Here is a 15,324-nt window from a genome sequence, read left to right on the forward strand (position 1 = left end):
CAGCGCTTTTCTACCTTCAAGGTACTCAAAGCGCTTTGACAGTATTTCCACATTCACCCATTCACACATACATTCACACACTGATGGCGGGAGCTGACATGCAAGTCGCTAACCAGGACCCATCAGGAGCAAGGGTGAAGTGTCTTGCTCAAGGACACAACGGACATGACGAGGTTGGTAGAAGGTGGGGATTGGCACTATATATTTAAGTTGAGTTTATGACACCATTGGTTAGTCGGGGCATCATTCACTATTAACTGGTGACTATTGATGATTCTTTGATGCACGTATTTTGTGGACGCCATCTGCTCCCCATTCCTTGTAAATGGGTTAAATTAAATTTAACCGATTAATTTAATGGGTTAAATTTAAAGGGTTATACTTGTATAGCGCTTTTCTACCTTCAAGGTACTCAAAGCGCTTTGACATGACGAGGTTGCTAGAAGGTGAGGATCGAACCAGGAACCCTCAGGTCGCTGGCACGGCCACTCTCCCAACCGGGCCATGCCATAATCACCGTTATTTTGATTGATATAGTAATCAAAAACATGATTATTTATTGCCTTCTGCCCAAATGCAGCTGAGATAGGCTCCAGCGACCCCAAAAGGGACAAGCGGTAGGAAATGGATGGATGGAGTATTAATTGCACCACAAAAACTCCACTTTAAATATAGTTTAATTTTTTTTTTAAATGGCTATAAATCAGTAACGTATAAACCACAACAAGTAAAATAATAAATAGCAATATATTATGCTATATATAATATTTATGCAATAGCAATAAATACACAACAATAACAACAATACATTTAAAATTCAGTTTTACGGTAAAATAAAATGTAATCACATTTACTGGCATAACACATCTTTGGACAACTTTGACCAGTGTTTTAGGTCAAAGTATAATAATTTTTGTTAATAGTGGTTAGTGTGTCCGCCCTGAGATCGGTAGGTTGTGAGTTCAAACCCCGGCCGAGTCATACCAAAGACTATAGAAATGGGACCCATTACCTCCCCGCTAGGCACTCAGCATCAAGTGTGGGAATTTGGGGTTAAATCACCAAAAATTATTCCCGGGCGTGGCGACCGTTGCTGCTCACTGCTCCCCTCCCCCCCCAGGGGGGTGATCAATGGTGATGGGTCAAATGCAGACAATGATTGGTACTTTTAACTTTAATAAGTGATTTAAGTACATTATGCTGGTCTAAGGTACTTTTTTGAACCTTTATTTTGGTAGCGTAGTCAGACAGGATGTGGTGCACCGTGCTGTTATTGTGAAGGAGGAAGTATGATGTGCTGTTGTTCTCAGCTTGACGTGTAAGGTGGCGACTCATTCGATGCTGTCAGAGTTAACTGTTGACGAACCCCAAGATGCAAAGACGGAGGCAGGCATGGAGTGAGAAAAACGTGATTTAATAAAAATAATAGAACTACAACAAACAAAAGGGTACTAACAAAAAGCGCGCACGAGGCGGGTTACAAACTAAGGGAGCATGGGAGCTAGAAATTAAAAAGAGCTTAAAAATGGAAGTTAGTAAAAACAAAAAGGGTCTAGCGTGGAAGCCAGCGGGTAGTGAGCAGGAAAACCGAAGTCGTAACGTGTAGTACAAAACAAACTGGAAGCGGGGAACACAAAACAGTAAGCTACAAACGGATATAGCTTACAGCTACGCTGCAAATACAAGAGCGACATCGACAAGACAATAATCCAGCGCTGACTGGAGGACAAAAGCAGGTACAAATAGGAGCGGGCTCATTGACACCAGGTGTGGCCAGGTGCCAAACAGCCGCAGCTGAGAGGAAACAGCACACAGGGAGACAAACAGGAAGCTGAACCAAAATAAGAGTGCTGACAGGAACTAGGGACATGAAATACTAAACAAACACAGAGGAAAAACTAAAACACAAACAAACTGTCAGTGGCAAGCCTGACAGATGCTGTTAAGAAAAAAAGAGAGCGCTTCTCAAGTAGCGACCGCTGTCTGGAAATGAATGTTATATCGGTGATGTCGTTCACAACAACGCAAGCAGATTATATGTGTTGTGGGTAATGGCGACTTGTCCAGGGTCTTCCGCCCAAATGAAGGTGAGAGGCTCCAGCATGCCTGGTAGCGGTAGAAAATGGACGAATGGATGGATGGTGTAATGATTGTTCTTGCTAGCTATACCTTTTTGTGGTTTAGTCGCTGTTTCAAGTGGTTGTCTTGGCATCGTTTAGTTCAGGACGGGGTGGTTTAGTTTGTCGAGGACGAATGAGCGCCAGCGGACACATTATTTTCCTAAACAAATGTTTCTTCTTCTCACAATGACAACATTTCACTTACATTTATGTTAATTTCCCTGATATTATTTTGTGTTTGTCGGCAGATTCCGTTCTATCGGCCAACTAAGTGACTCTGTCCATGGTTTCATGAACGCAGAAATCAAATTATTTTTGTTGAGTTTAGTGATTGTTTTTTAGGTTACAAGTGTTGTTGATTACCGTATTTTCCAGACCGTAGTGCGCTGCGTCATCTTTGTTTTAGCGGTGTAGCCTGCAAGGATGGGAGTGGAAGAAGTGTCAAAAAAATGGAGCTAACTTTTTTAATGGCATTCAGACTTTACTCAAATCAATAACAGAGCAGCATCTCCTCGTACGCCGGAAATGTGACCCGTGAAAAAACGTCCGACCAGAACTCTCTAATAACGAAAGTTCTTTGGGTGAATAATGTAAACTCACTACACACTCACTACACCGGTACGTTTTAGCACTTTGATGGCGAGTTTACTGACAGATATAAGTAAGAACTTTACAGTACTTCTCATGTCTTGGTGATCTAGGGTTAGGGTTAGGGTTAGGGTTAGGGAAGTTCCCCCGGTCGACCGCCCTGCACACGAGTTTCCCTGTGAGCCCGCCCCTGCGGGTTCACCTTCATACAGCTTGTGTCTGGGCCGCCCCGAGTGACTTGCCCTGGCCACCCGGTTCCAGATAGAGCCAAGGGAATTGGATACCTGGGTTCCAGTTCGGGTATCCGCCCGTCGGTGGGCCCGCGCCCAAGCCGCCCAGACACCACAAATACTTGGTTTTTCGTCAACATGGGACACGCGTTAGACTGTGGATGAACTACCTCTTCACGTTCCAACACCACACCGTCAAAACAAAATTCGGCCTTACTACTTGGGCCTGACAGCCTATATTCATCCCTTACCCCCTTGGCAAGTCCTCTTACTCCCCGTTAGGGTTAGGGTGTGGCGCAGTGGAAGAGTGGCCGTCCGCAACGCGAGGGTCCCTGTTTCAATCCCCACCTAGTACCAACCTCGTCACGTCCGTTGTGTCCTGAGCAAGACACTTCACCCTTGCTCCTGATGGGTGCTGGTTAGCGCCTTGCATGGCAGCTCCCTCCATCAGTGTGTGAATGTGTGTGTGAATGGGTGAATGTGGAAGTAGTGTCAAAGCGCTTTGAGTACCTTGAAGGTAGAAAAGCGCTATACAAGTACAACCCATTTATCATTTATTTATCTAGTTTAGTTTGGCTATGTTCTGTTTTTTTTTTTTTTTCACTCTGTCAGTTCCTGTTTTCACTCCCGGCTTTGTTTCCATGACAACCCATTAGTTTTCACCTGTCCTCACTTCACGCACTTGTTGATAATCACGTCACCTCTATTTAAGCCTGTAGTTGCCAGGCAGTCAGCCTGGCGACATCACCCTCTATACACCCTTGTTATTCATGCCGATGATCCATGCTGCTCTTTTTCATGCTCTTTTCTCGTTCCAAGTAGGTTTTCTTTATTCATGCCATAGTTTGCGAGTTTTGTTTTATGTCCATAGTTTTTCCTTTGTGGTAGTTTTGATTTCTTAGCCAAGTTTGGAACCTCTGCTGAGAACTCCTTTCATTTGTTCCTTTTTAAATAATGTTTTTACCTTCACGCCATGTCCGATCCAGTCGCTTTGCACCACGAGAAAACAAATCACACCCAAGTCCTCGTCTTGACACTACTTTATTTTAGAAATGGCAACTGTGGAAGATGAATGTCCCCTTAACAAGAAGATAGAGAAAAAGAAGAAGCTTATCGACTACGGTGTCGTCATGGACTACAAAGGCGGACTCGCGCAGATGTTCAAGACTTATGCAGATCCCAAATACAGATCAGCAGGTACCAGAAGATAAGAAAAGTTTATTTTGCATAATATTGCGAACAAAAATGCCAAATAAAGTCTTACTTTATACACACGCCATAATAATACTCGTATGTGGAAGCACAGTACAATCCATCAAGCGGTGCGGCTTCATAGCTTACCAAAGTCGTACTAAAACATTTTGATTTTTGAGCGCCGTGTGTAATGTTCTATATTTTCAGTGGAATATATAACATTTTATACTCCCAAATCTACACTGATTCACGTTAATAAACAGTAGCCTAATAGAACTCTAGACCATCACCTGAAACCCCGGATGGGCCTTCAGGTCACATGATTGCAACCCAACTGGTAATGCAGTCATAAATGCGCATTATAAATACACTTTGATTGATTGATTGATTGATTATGCAGCTGAATCATGTCAAAAAAACCAAGGGTCCAAAATTATTTTTTTTATTTGTCCCCAATGTTATGTTTAATGTTAGCTCCAGCCTATCTTGCCGATTGTATTGTACCATATGTCCCGGCAAGAAATCTGCGTTCAAAAGACTCCGGCTTATTAGTGATTCCTAGAGCCCAAAAAAAGTCCGCGGGCTATAGAGCGTTTTCCGTTCGGGCTCCAGTACTCTGGAATGCCCTCCCAGTAACAGTTCGAGATGCTACGTCAGTAGAAGCATTTAAGTCTCACCTTAAAACTCATCTGTTTACTCTAGCCTTTTAAATAGACCTCCTTTTTAGACCAGTTGATCTGCCGCTTCTTTTCTTTCTCCTATGTCCGCCCCTCCCTTGTGGAGGGGGTCCGGTCCGATGACCATGGATGAAGTACTGGCTGTCCAGAGTCGAGACCCAGGATGGACCGCTCGCCTGTATCGGTTGGGGACATCTCTACGCTGCTGATCCGCCTCCGCTTGAGATGGTCTCCTTTGGACGGGACTCTCGCTGCTGTCTTGGATCCGCTTGAACTGAACTCTCGCGGCTGTGTTGGAGCCACTATGGATTGAACTTTCACAGTATCATGTTAGACCCGCTCGACATCCATTGCTTTCGGTCCCCTAGAGGGGGGGCGGTTGCCCACATCTGAGGTCCTCTCCAAGGTTTCTCATAGTCAGCATTGTCACTGGCGTCCCACAGGATGTGAATTCTCCCTGCCCACTGGGTGTGAGTTTTCCTTGCCGTTTTGTGGGTTCTTCCGAGGATGTTGTAGTCGTAATGATTTGTGCAGTCCTTTGAGACATTTGTGATTTGGGGCTATATAAATAAACATTGATTGATTGATGATTGATTGTTAGCACTATTAATTTGATACATATTTTATTGTCAACTAAAACTAATTGTTAGCTAACCTTGTATATATAAATTTGAGTTATTGTTAGTGTTAGACATATTTTATAACTAAACTTCACATAAGACTAGCTAAAAGTGGTGGTGACAATGGAATAACTAAATAAACATTGAAATAGCTGAGATAGGCTCCAGTGACCCCCTGTGACCTTGAAAGGGACAAGCGGTAAAAAATGGATGGATGGATATATAACATTTTAGTGTTGTTTATTTGAGTCATATTGCAGTCTACAATTATCTCTTATGTGTGACTGCCATCTACTGGTCACACCTATCCAAATAAAATAGCTTTGAGGTCGGTAAGCACCAGCAAAATAGTTCTCGTTATAAGGTGCACTGTCAAGTTTTGAGAAAATCAAAGGATTTAAAGGCCTACTGAAATGAAATTTTCTTATTTAAACGGGGATAGCAGGTCCATTCTATGTGTGATACTTGATCATTTTGCGATATTGCCATATTTTTGCTGAAAGGATTTAGTAGAGAACATTGACAATAAAGTTCGCAACTTTTGGTCGCTAATAAAAAAGCCTTGCCTTTACCGGAAGTAACGGACAATGTCTGCGTGATGTCACGGGTTTTGGGTCTCCTCACATCCTCACATTGTTTACAATCATAGCCACCAGCAGCTAGAGCGATTCGGACCGAGAAAGCGACAATTTCCCATTAATTTGAGCGAGCATGAAAGATTTGTGGATGAGGATATTGAGAGTGAAGGACTAGAAAAAGAAAAAAAAGGCAAGGGCAGTGAGAGCGATTCTGATGTTATTAGACAGATTTACCAGGATAATTCTGGAAAATCTCTTATTTGCCTATTGTGTTACTAGTGTTTTAGTGAGATTATATAGTACCTGAAAGTCGGAGGGGTGTGGCCACGGGTGTAGTGTTCTCCAGTGGGAGGAGGTAATAGTCCGCAGCTGCTTCAGGAGGATGCAAGCTCCGCTCAGAACTACGGTAAGAGCCAACTTATTGCCACAATTTTCTCACCGAAACCTGCCGGTTGACATGTGGTCGGGATCCATGTTTGTTTGACCGCTCTAATCCATAGTAAAGCTTCATCTTCGGGAATTTTAATCAAGGAAACACCGTGTGTTTTTGTGGCTAAAAGCTAAAAGCTTCCCAACTCCATCTTTCTACTTTGACTTCTCCATTATTATTTGAACAAATTGCAAAAGATTCAGCAACACAGATGTCCAAAATACTATGTAACTATGCGATTAAAGCAGACTACTTATAGTTCGGATCGGGCTCGAAAATAATGTCCGCTCCAACCCGAGACGTCATCATACCACGACGTTTTCAACAGGATACTTCGCGGGAAATTTAAAATTGCAATTTAGTAAACTAAAAAGGCCGTATTGGCATGTGTTGCAATGTTAATATTTCATCATTGATATATAAACTATCAGACTGCGTGGTCGGTAGTAGTGGGTTTCAGTAGGCCTTTAAAGTGCGCCTTATAGTCCGAAAAATACGTAAATTACTAACGTGTGAAATAAAAAGTAGCAACAATGGTGACATCCTAAATTTCTGGTTGACTTGCTCTTTTTCTCACTCGCTCATCATCTGTTTCACCGTCAAAAGCCCTGGAATTTGCATGCCCGTTGCGCGGCCCATTAATCTTTTTATATTATAATTGAGCGATTGTGAGAAGCCATAATCGAAATTCAAATTTTATCCATTTCCTTCTGCACCAAAGTGGAAAACAAAAACTCCAGTTGAATCAACACGGACTAAATAAAGACTTCATCCAACAGAACCTACAATAGTCAGCGGTAGAGGTTGGGTGACTGTTTTCCCAAAGCTGGGATGATAGTTTAATGGCACCAAAGGGAGAGAAGACACTTTGAAAATGTGACAGCATTAAAGTAATTGGCTTGAAAGGGCAGCATGTTAAAGATTGTGATTGGAAGACATGCGTCCGAGCTAATGGACCGCAGCGGAGGAAGTGGAACGCTGTTCCGTGACTTAGAGGGCATTTGCAAGGAGATGGCTGAACTTTTGCCAAGCTTCATTTGTTGCAGTAATCATGAAGGAAGTAGTACGAAGACGAGGTTCTAGCACAGGGGTCGGCAACTCAAAATGTTGAAAGAGCCATATTGGACCAAAAATACAACAAAAAAAATCTGTCTGGAGCCGCAAAAACTGAAAAGCCGTTTAGAAGTGTAATAATGAAGGCAACACATGACGTAAGCAGTGTTTCCCACAGGTCAGGCATCTATTTGTGGTGGTGTGGTCGGGCGGCGGGGGGTGGGGGGACCTAGGGGGGACGAGGCAGCGGCGGCGGCAATGACCAAGAAGAACGCGGAGTTGGAATATAATTACAACACTTTGTGTACATATTGATATACATATTTATATAATTTTTACATATTTATATAATATGTAACTAGAAACTCTATTCACTCATTGCTTTTATGAGCGGGCGAGCGAGTCAAATGCCGAAAAAATAAAAAAATACAAATAAATGATTATTTATTTATTTGTTTTTTTATATTTTTTTGTGGCGGCCGTAATTCTTTCGTGGCGGGCCGCCACAAATAAATGAATGTGTCGGGAAACCCTGCGTAAGTGTCTATATTAGCCTACTATCAAAATGACCGTGTCGCAGGCTGACACTAATCTTTGTTGACAGAAATGTTGAAAAAACAATATTTTGTTCTAACCCTTTTTACAACATTGGAAAACATTAGTAAAACAGAAGGTGAGATAACGTTTAGATATTACTGGCTTAGAATGGCCAATGCCATCCAATCCATTTTCTACCGCTTATTCCCTTTTTAGGGCTAGCGGGGGGCGCTGGCGCCTATCTCAGCTACAATCGGGCGGAAGGCGGGGTACACCCTGGACAAGTCGCCACCTCATCGCAAGGCCAACACAGATAGACAGACAACATTCACGCTCACATTCACACACTAGGGCCAATTTAGTGTTGCTAATCAACCTATCTGGCTGTCAAGAGTCGAGACCCAGGATGGACCGCTCGTCGGGACCCAGGATGGACCGCTCGCCTGTATCGGTTGGGGACATCTCTACGCTGCTGATCCGCTTGAGATGGTTTCCTGTGGACGCTCTGTCTTGGATCCGCTTGAACTGAACTCTCGCGGCTGTGTTGGAGCCACTATGGATTGAACTTTCACAGTATCATGTTAGACCCCTCGACATCCATTGCTTTCGGTCCCCTAGAGGGGGGGGGGGTTGCCCACATCTGAGGTCCTCTCCAAGGTTTCTCATAGTCAGCATTGTCACTGGCGTCCCACTGGATGTGAATTCTCCCTGCCCACTGGGTGTGAGTTTTCCTTGCCCTTTTGTGGGTTCTTCCGAGGATGTTGTAGTCGTAATGATTTGTGCAGTCCTTTGAGACATTTGTGATTTGGGGCTATAAAAATAAACATTGATTGATTAATTGATCCCCAGGTGCATGTCTTTGGAGGTGGGAGGAAGCCGGAGTACCCGTAGGGAACCCACGCATTCACGGGGAGAACATGCAAACTCCACACAGAAAGATCCCGAGCCTGGATTTGAACCCAGGACTGCAGGAACTTCGTATTGTGAGGCAGACGCACTAACCCCTCTCCCACCGTGAAGCCTAGAATGGCCAATGGTCCAAGTTAAATAAAATGGCGAGCTTTCTTCTTCGAATAGATTTAGAACAGGAGTCTCAGACCCGTGGCCGGGGGCCAATTGCGGCCCACGAGACGTTATTTTGCGCCCACCACCTTACGATGAAAGTTTAATGTTAGTGCAGCCCGCGAGTTTTATATGAATTGCGGCTCCAGATGGATTTGTTTTTGTATTTTTGGTCCAATATGGCTCTTTCAACATTTTGGGTTGCCGACCCCTGTGCTAGAGAAACCCTAGGACAGGGGTCGGCGACCCACGGCACTTTGAACACTCTTATGTGGCTCAGCCGCATACTTGCCGACCGCCCGGAGAAGTCCGGTAGATTTCCAATTTTCAGTGTCTCTATCAGAAATCTCCCTGGTAAACATTTTACGATTTTCACCCGGACATCAACGTTGAGGACGTTCCGTGATGACAATGCTTCAAACACCCTTTCTACATGTCATTGCGCCAGGAATTTTAACCATGTCAACTGCGTGCCGGCCGGCCGGTAACATTTTGGATGCGACCTCTATCTGAACGCTAGAGATGCGCGGTCTGCGGTCTCATCCACGGAGTCCGCGGATAAACCGCAGGTCGGGCGGGTGACATGACGAAAAAATTGATTTTAAATAGATTCGGGCGGGTGGCGGTTGAACCATTCGGAAATATTTAATTTACATAGTTCAGGGATCGGCAAACTTTACCACTCAAAGAGACATTATGACTCGTGTCACAAAGTAATGAAGACAATAGGAGCCGCAAACATTCTCGCGAATATCTGCTGGCCTCCATGACTCTTCCTGACTATATTGTACACCCCGCTAGCTCCAACACCCGCCCCACCTCGTGCGTCGTTAAGGTAGGCGGGGCTGGGGGCAGGGGGGGTGTAAAATATAGCCAGGATGAGTCATGGATGCAAAGGGTTCTGGGTATTTGTTGTGTTGCGTTTATGTTGGGTTACTGTGAGGATGTTCTCCCGAAATGTTTGTCATTCTTGTTTGGTGTGGCTTCACAGTGTGGCGCATATTAGTAAGAGTGTTAAAGGTATTTATATCACAACCATCAGTGTACTCTGTACCACCCAATATGCCTTGCAGTCGTGTGCGTGTGTCTGCGGAAGCCACATACAACATGTTGCTGGACCGATATCGTAGAAGGCGTCAAAGTCAATGGCTTCACAGCACGCCCTTATTCTCGATATCTGGATGAGCACCAGCAAATATTCGCGAGAATGTTTGCGGCACCCAATGTCATCTTTACATTGTGAAATGGGTCAAAATGGCTCTTTGTGTGGTAAAGGTTGCCGACCCTGATATATAACAACAGCCGGGCGTTTACGGTTTTGATAAAATGTTGGTTCGGGTGGATGACAGGTGGATGACGACTTTAGTGATGTGGTTGCGGATGATATAATTGCCTATCCGCGCATCTCTACTGAACGCACACGCTACAGCAAGGCATACTTGGTCAACAGCCATACAGGTCACACTGAGGGTTCTGATATACACAACTTTAACATTTCAGGAGAACATCCTCACTACAACACAACATAAACACAACATAACAAATACCCAGAATCCCATGTATCCCTGACTCTTCCGGGCTACTTTATACACCCCGCCCACCTCAACTGACGCACGGGGGACCATTTTTGGAAAGGTCCAGGGAGGGGCTAAAGAGCCGCATGTGGCTCTAGAGCCGCAGGTTGCGGTTGCGGATGATATAACTGCCTATCTGCGCATCTCTACTGAACGCACACGCTACTGCAAGGCATACTTGTTCAACAGCCATACAGGTCACACTGAGGGTTTTGATATACACTACTTTAACACTCTTACTAATATGCGCCACACTGCGAACCCACACCAAACAAGAATGACAAACACATTTCAGGAGAACATCCTCACTACAACATAACATAAACACAACAGAACAAATACCCAGAATCCCATGTATCCCTGACTCTTCTGGGCTACATTATACACCCCGCCCACCTCAACTGACGCACGGGGGACCATTTTTGGAAAGGTCTAGGGAGGCGCTAAAGAGCCGCATGTGGCTCTAGAGCCGCAGGTTGCGGTTGCGGATGATATAATTGCGTATCCGCGCATCTCTACTGAACGCACACGCTACTGCATGGCATACTTGTTCAACAGCCATACAGGTCACACTGAGGGTTTTAATATACCCAACTTTAACACTCTTACTAATATGCGCCACACTTTGAACCCACACCAAACAAGAATGACAAACACATTTCGGGAGAACATCCTCACTATAACATAACATAAACACAACAGAAAAAATACCCAGAATCCCATGTATCCCTGACTTGGGTCTGTGGTAGTTGGGTGTATAATGTAGCCCGGAAGATGCCCTATTAAAACAAAAATATATTTTTCCACAGTTTTTTTTTTTACTATATTCATATATTTCTGGAAAGGTCCAGGGAGGAGCTAATGAGCCGCATTTGGCTCTAGAGCCGCCGGTTACAGACCCCTGTTCTACCAACAGTCATTAGTATTGTCAGCTTGTTTGGTTGGATTGAAGAAGATGAGGAACAGGCAAGATGGTGAGGAGAGTAAGGGGACAGTTTTGGGATACAAGATGCTTTGTACCATGCAGCACTTTTTGTGCCCTGCTGCTGTTGGCCAACTAAGGCAGGTCAAAGCAATATTAAGACACACACACACACACACACACACACACACACACACACACACACACACACGTCTCCTTATGTAAATACATTTCCGCAATGGTATGACAGGGGCGGATAGATGGAACTACATGATGCTACAGAGAGCACACAGCTCAATACTTCAAAACCAGAGAGAGAGGACTACCAAGCCTGGTAATGGAATGACCACGCTGCCCCCTACTGGTGGAATGAGGTACGACCTTGGGAACACTGCAGATGATCTTGTCCTTCCCACTGCAGCATTACAACAAGTAAGCTACTATTACACTTTTCTGGCATAATGGCTCCCTAACCATATGATGTCCTCACAATACAGAAGCTTAATTGACACACAAATGATGTAACTGTGACATGACAATTAAATGCAGTTACCGTCTGTGGATGTATAGGCCGGACCTGGGCAAATTAAGGCCCGGGGGCCACATGCGGCCCGTTAAGCTTTTCAATCTTTACCAAATATTGTTTCTAGATCTTTAAAGATGTAAAGTGTAGCTGCCATTATGATGTGCAGGGATTTTTTTAAAGGCCTACTGAAATTATATTTTCTTATTTAAACAGGGATAGCAGGTCCATTCCATGTGTCATACTTGATCATTTCACAATATTGCCATATTTTTGCTGAAAGGATTTAGTAGAGAACATCCACGATAAAGTTTGCAACTTTTCGTCGCTAACAGAAAAGCCCTGCCTTTACCGGAAGTCGCAGACGATGACGTCACACGTTGATGGCTCCTCACATCCTCACATTGTTTACAATCATGGCCACCAGCAGCGAGAGCGATTCAGACCAAAAAAGCGTCAATTTCCCCATTAATTTGAGCGAGAATGAAAGATTTGTGTTTGAGGATATTGATAGCGACAGACTTGAAAGAAAAAAAACGCGATTGCATTGGGACGGATTCCAGATGTTTTTAGACACATTAACTAGGATATTTCTGGGAAATCCCTTATCTTTCTATTGTGTTGCTAGTGTTTTAGTGAGTTTAATAGAACCTGATGGTCGGAAGGGTGTATCCACAGGTGTCTTGAGGCCAGTGTCTGATTGGAAGTTGACGGCAGCTGTACGGACGGCACAAGCTCAGCTGATCTCCGGTAAGTGGCGACTTTTTACCACAAATTTTCTCACCGAAAACTGCTGGTTGACATTTGGTCGGGGAACCATGTAAGCTTGACCTCTCTGATCCATAGTAAGGTTTCACCTCCGGGAATTTTAAACAAGGAATCACCGTGTGTTTGTGTGGCTAAAGGCTAAAGCTTCCCAACTCCATCTTTCTACTTTGACTTCTCCAATATTAATTGAACAAATGGCAAAAGATTCAGCAACACAGATGTCCAAAATACTGTGTAATTATGCCGTTAAAGCAGACGACTTTTAGCTGTGTGTGTGCAGCGCTAAAATTTCCTAACAGTCCGTGACGTCACGCGTATACGTCATCATTCTGCGACGTTTTCAACAGGACACTTTGCGGTAAATTAAAAATTACAAATTAGTAAACTAATAAGGCCGTATAGGCATGTGTTGCAATGTTAATATTTCATCATTGATATATAAACTATCAGACTGCGTGGTGGATAGTAGTGGGTTTCAGTAGGCCTTTAAATGAGTCTTGAACTACCGTATTTCCTTGAATATCCGCCGGGGCGCTAATTAATTTAAAACCTCTTCTCTGTCCGGCGTTTACCAAAAGCATGCGGGAAATTTAGGCCTGGGCTTAAAAATTTGAGTGTGATGTACCATAATGAAAAGCACATTTAATAAAAAAAAATGTTTTTATGGTTTTACCTTAACTTATAAATGAGGTCCATGCGCAGCTCCTTCTGATCAAAAGCATCGATAACTTGTTTATAGAAGTCTTCCTTACCTTTCTTCAGTTTTAAAAGTCCCTCCGTCTCGATAGAAATCTTCCTTTATCACCTCCTGCTTCGATTGAAAGTCCAGTTTAGAAAACTGTTTTATTTTAGATCTTCCATGTTAAAAGTGCAAGCGAGAGGAAAAAATAAACGATCGCTGCTCACTCTTGCCGCTTGTTGTCACTTCTTCTGCAGCCCGTAGTCGCAAGAAGGATCACTACCGCCCTCTACCACCAGGAGGCGGTAGACATTTAATGACTCCTATTTGACACACGCAGCTACGGTATATTAATAAAACATAGCTGCTTACTGTTCTTTTTAGCATATTGAATAGCTTGGACCTTAAATCCTATTGAATAGCCCTTAATGTTCTTCCCTTTGTGCGATTTCAAATTATTGAAACCAGCCTCCTCCATTTTGAAAAGGATGACAGGGAAAGAGGTACTCGTGACGTGACGAGTTTGACACGGAGGAAATTCAAGGCTTAATGCTAATTATTTGCGAAACCAGTTTGACCTGGCTGAAATTGTAGACGCGCTAATAAAAATATTTAGCGAAACGAGTTTGACCCGGCGTTAATTCTGAGCCGGCAGTAATGTTAAGCATGCGCTAATTATTTTGCGAAACGAGTTTGACCCGGCAGTAATTCTAGGCAGGCGCATACTATATACCCGGCGGCAATTCAAGGAATTACGGTATACAAATTATTTTAATGGTTGGAATCTGCACTTTTGCATGATGTACCGGTACTCGTTACTATGGTCAGCTAATTTGGTACTATGGTAATCTAATTAGTTACTATGGTCATCTAAGTAGCAGCTCAGACGAGGCACCAAGCAGTGTGGGTGGGGAGCGTTTCCACAGTGTTTCCAGAGCGGCAGGCCTGAAATGAGGGTGCCAGGGACAGACGCGGAATGAGATTTTTACAAGAAAGTTCTAAAGCATAGTGATATTTTAAATGGTAGGGTCTTTTTTTTTACTCTTCGCTTTCATATTTCATTGTGTTTGTTGCATTTTTGTTGCATTTCGCTTGGTTGTAAAATATATCGATCGAAAGGGGGGGGGCGTTCATATGTTGTCAATATTCAGTGTTTTATCCTTCATAGCTAATATTGCAAATCCCACGTTGTTTATTTTCATGTACATTCTGGGTGTGTCAGGTTCAAACACTGATGACATCTATTAATCAGACAAGAAGCAAGGAACCAAGCAGAGACAGAGTTCAATTTAGCTCATGAGGAGAACGCATGGTGCTGCACACTTAGTCACAGTCTCGCACTACGCTCTAAGGGTCAGCTCCATAGTCAACATCACTGAGGCCGCCTCTAAAAGGACTGGTCACATATATCATGCAGAACAGGTCCAGGACGCACAGTACGTGACAGAATTGACTGGGGGGCCTTGTGATTTCGCCTTGTCCCCGCTTCGTCTGCGTGTTGTCATCTTATCTTTGTTGAGGTCCTTGAAGTCCTTGGCTGTTATAGCGGGCTAAAACAAAGATAACATCTGTGGCTGAGGCCACCCCTTAGACTAAAGTTTTGTCCTTGCATAGATTAAAAAAAGTCTAACTTGAGCACAATAGTTAATAACTAAAGCAACAGACTTAAAGCATACTAAAGTTAGTGTGATATTATATACATAATTATTTTAACAGGGTGTCATGTCTTGTGATCATGTTTTGTTTAGTTATGTTCTGTTACTTCAAGA

At 43.6% G+C, this 15,324-nt stretch overlaps 1 long non-coding RNA gene across 1 annotated transcript in view; it reads left to right on the top strand.

Annotated features, from left to right (window-relative positions):
- LOC133569868 (uncharacterized) overlaps positions 1-12,000 on the top strand; it is a 62,483-nt gene extending 50,483 nt beyond the window's left edge. The window contains exon 4 of the long non-coding RNA XR_009809954.1: positions 11,836-12,000. This is a non-coding gene — a long non-coding RNA (uncharacterized LOC133569868). The remainder of the gene's footprint in view (positions 1-11,835) is intronic.
- Positions 12,001-15,324: the final 3,324 nt, after the last annotated feature.

The sequence above is a fragment of the Nerophis ophidion genome, linkage group LG15 (genome assembly GCF_033978795.1).
Source record: "Nerophis ophidion isolate RoL-2023_Sa linkage group LG15, RoL_Noph_v1.0, whole genome shotgun sequence".
NCBI lineage: Eukaryota > Metazoa > Chordata > Actinopteri > Syngnathiformes > Syngnathidae > Nerophis > Nerophis ophidion.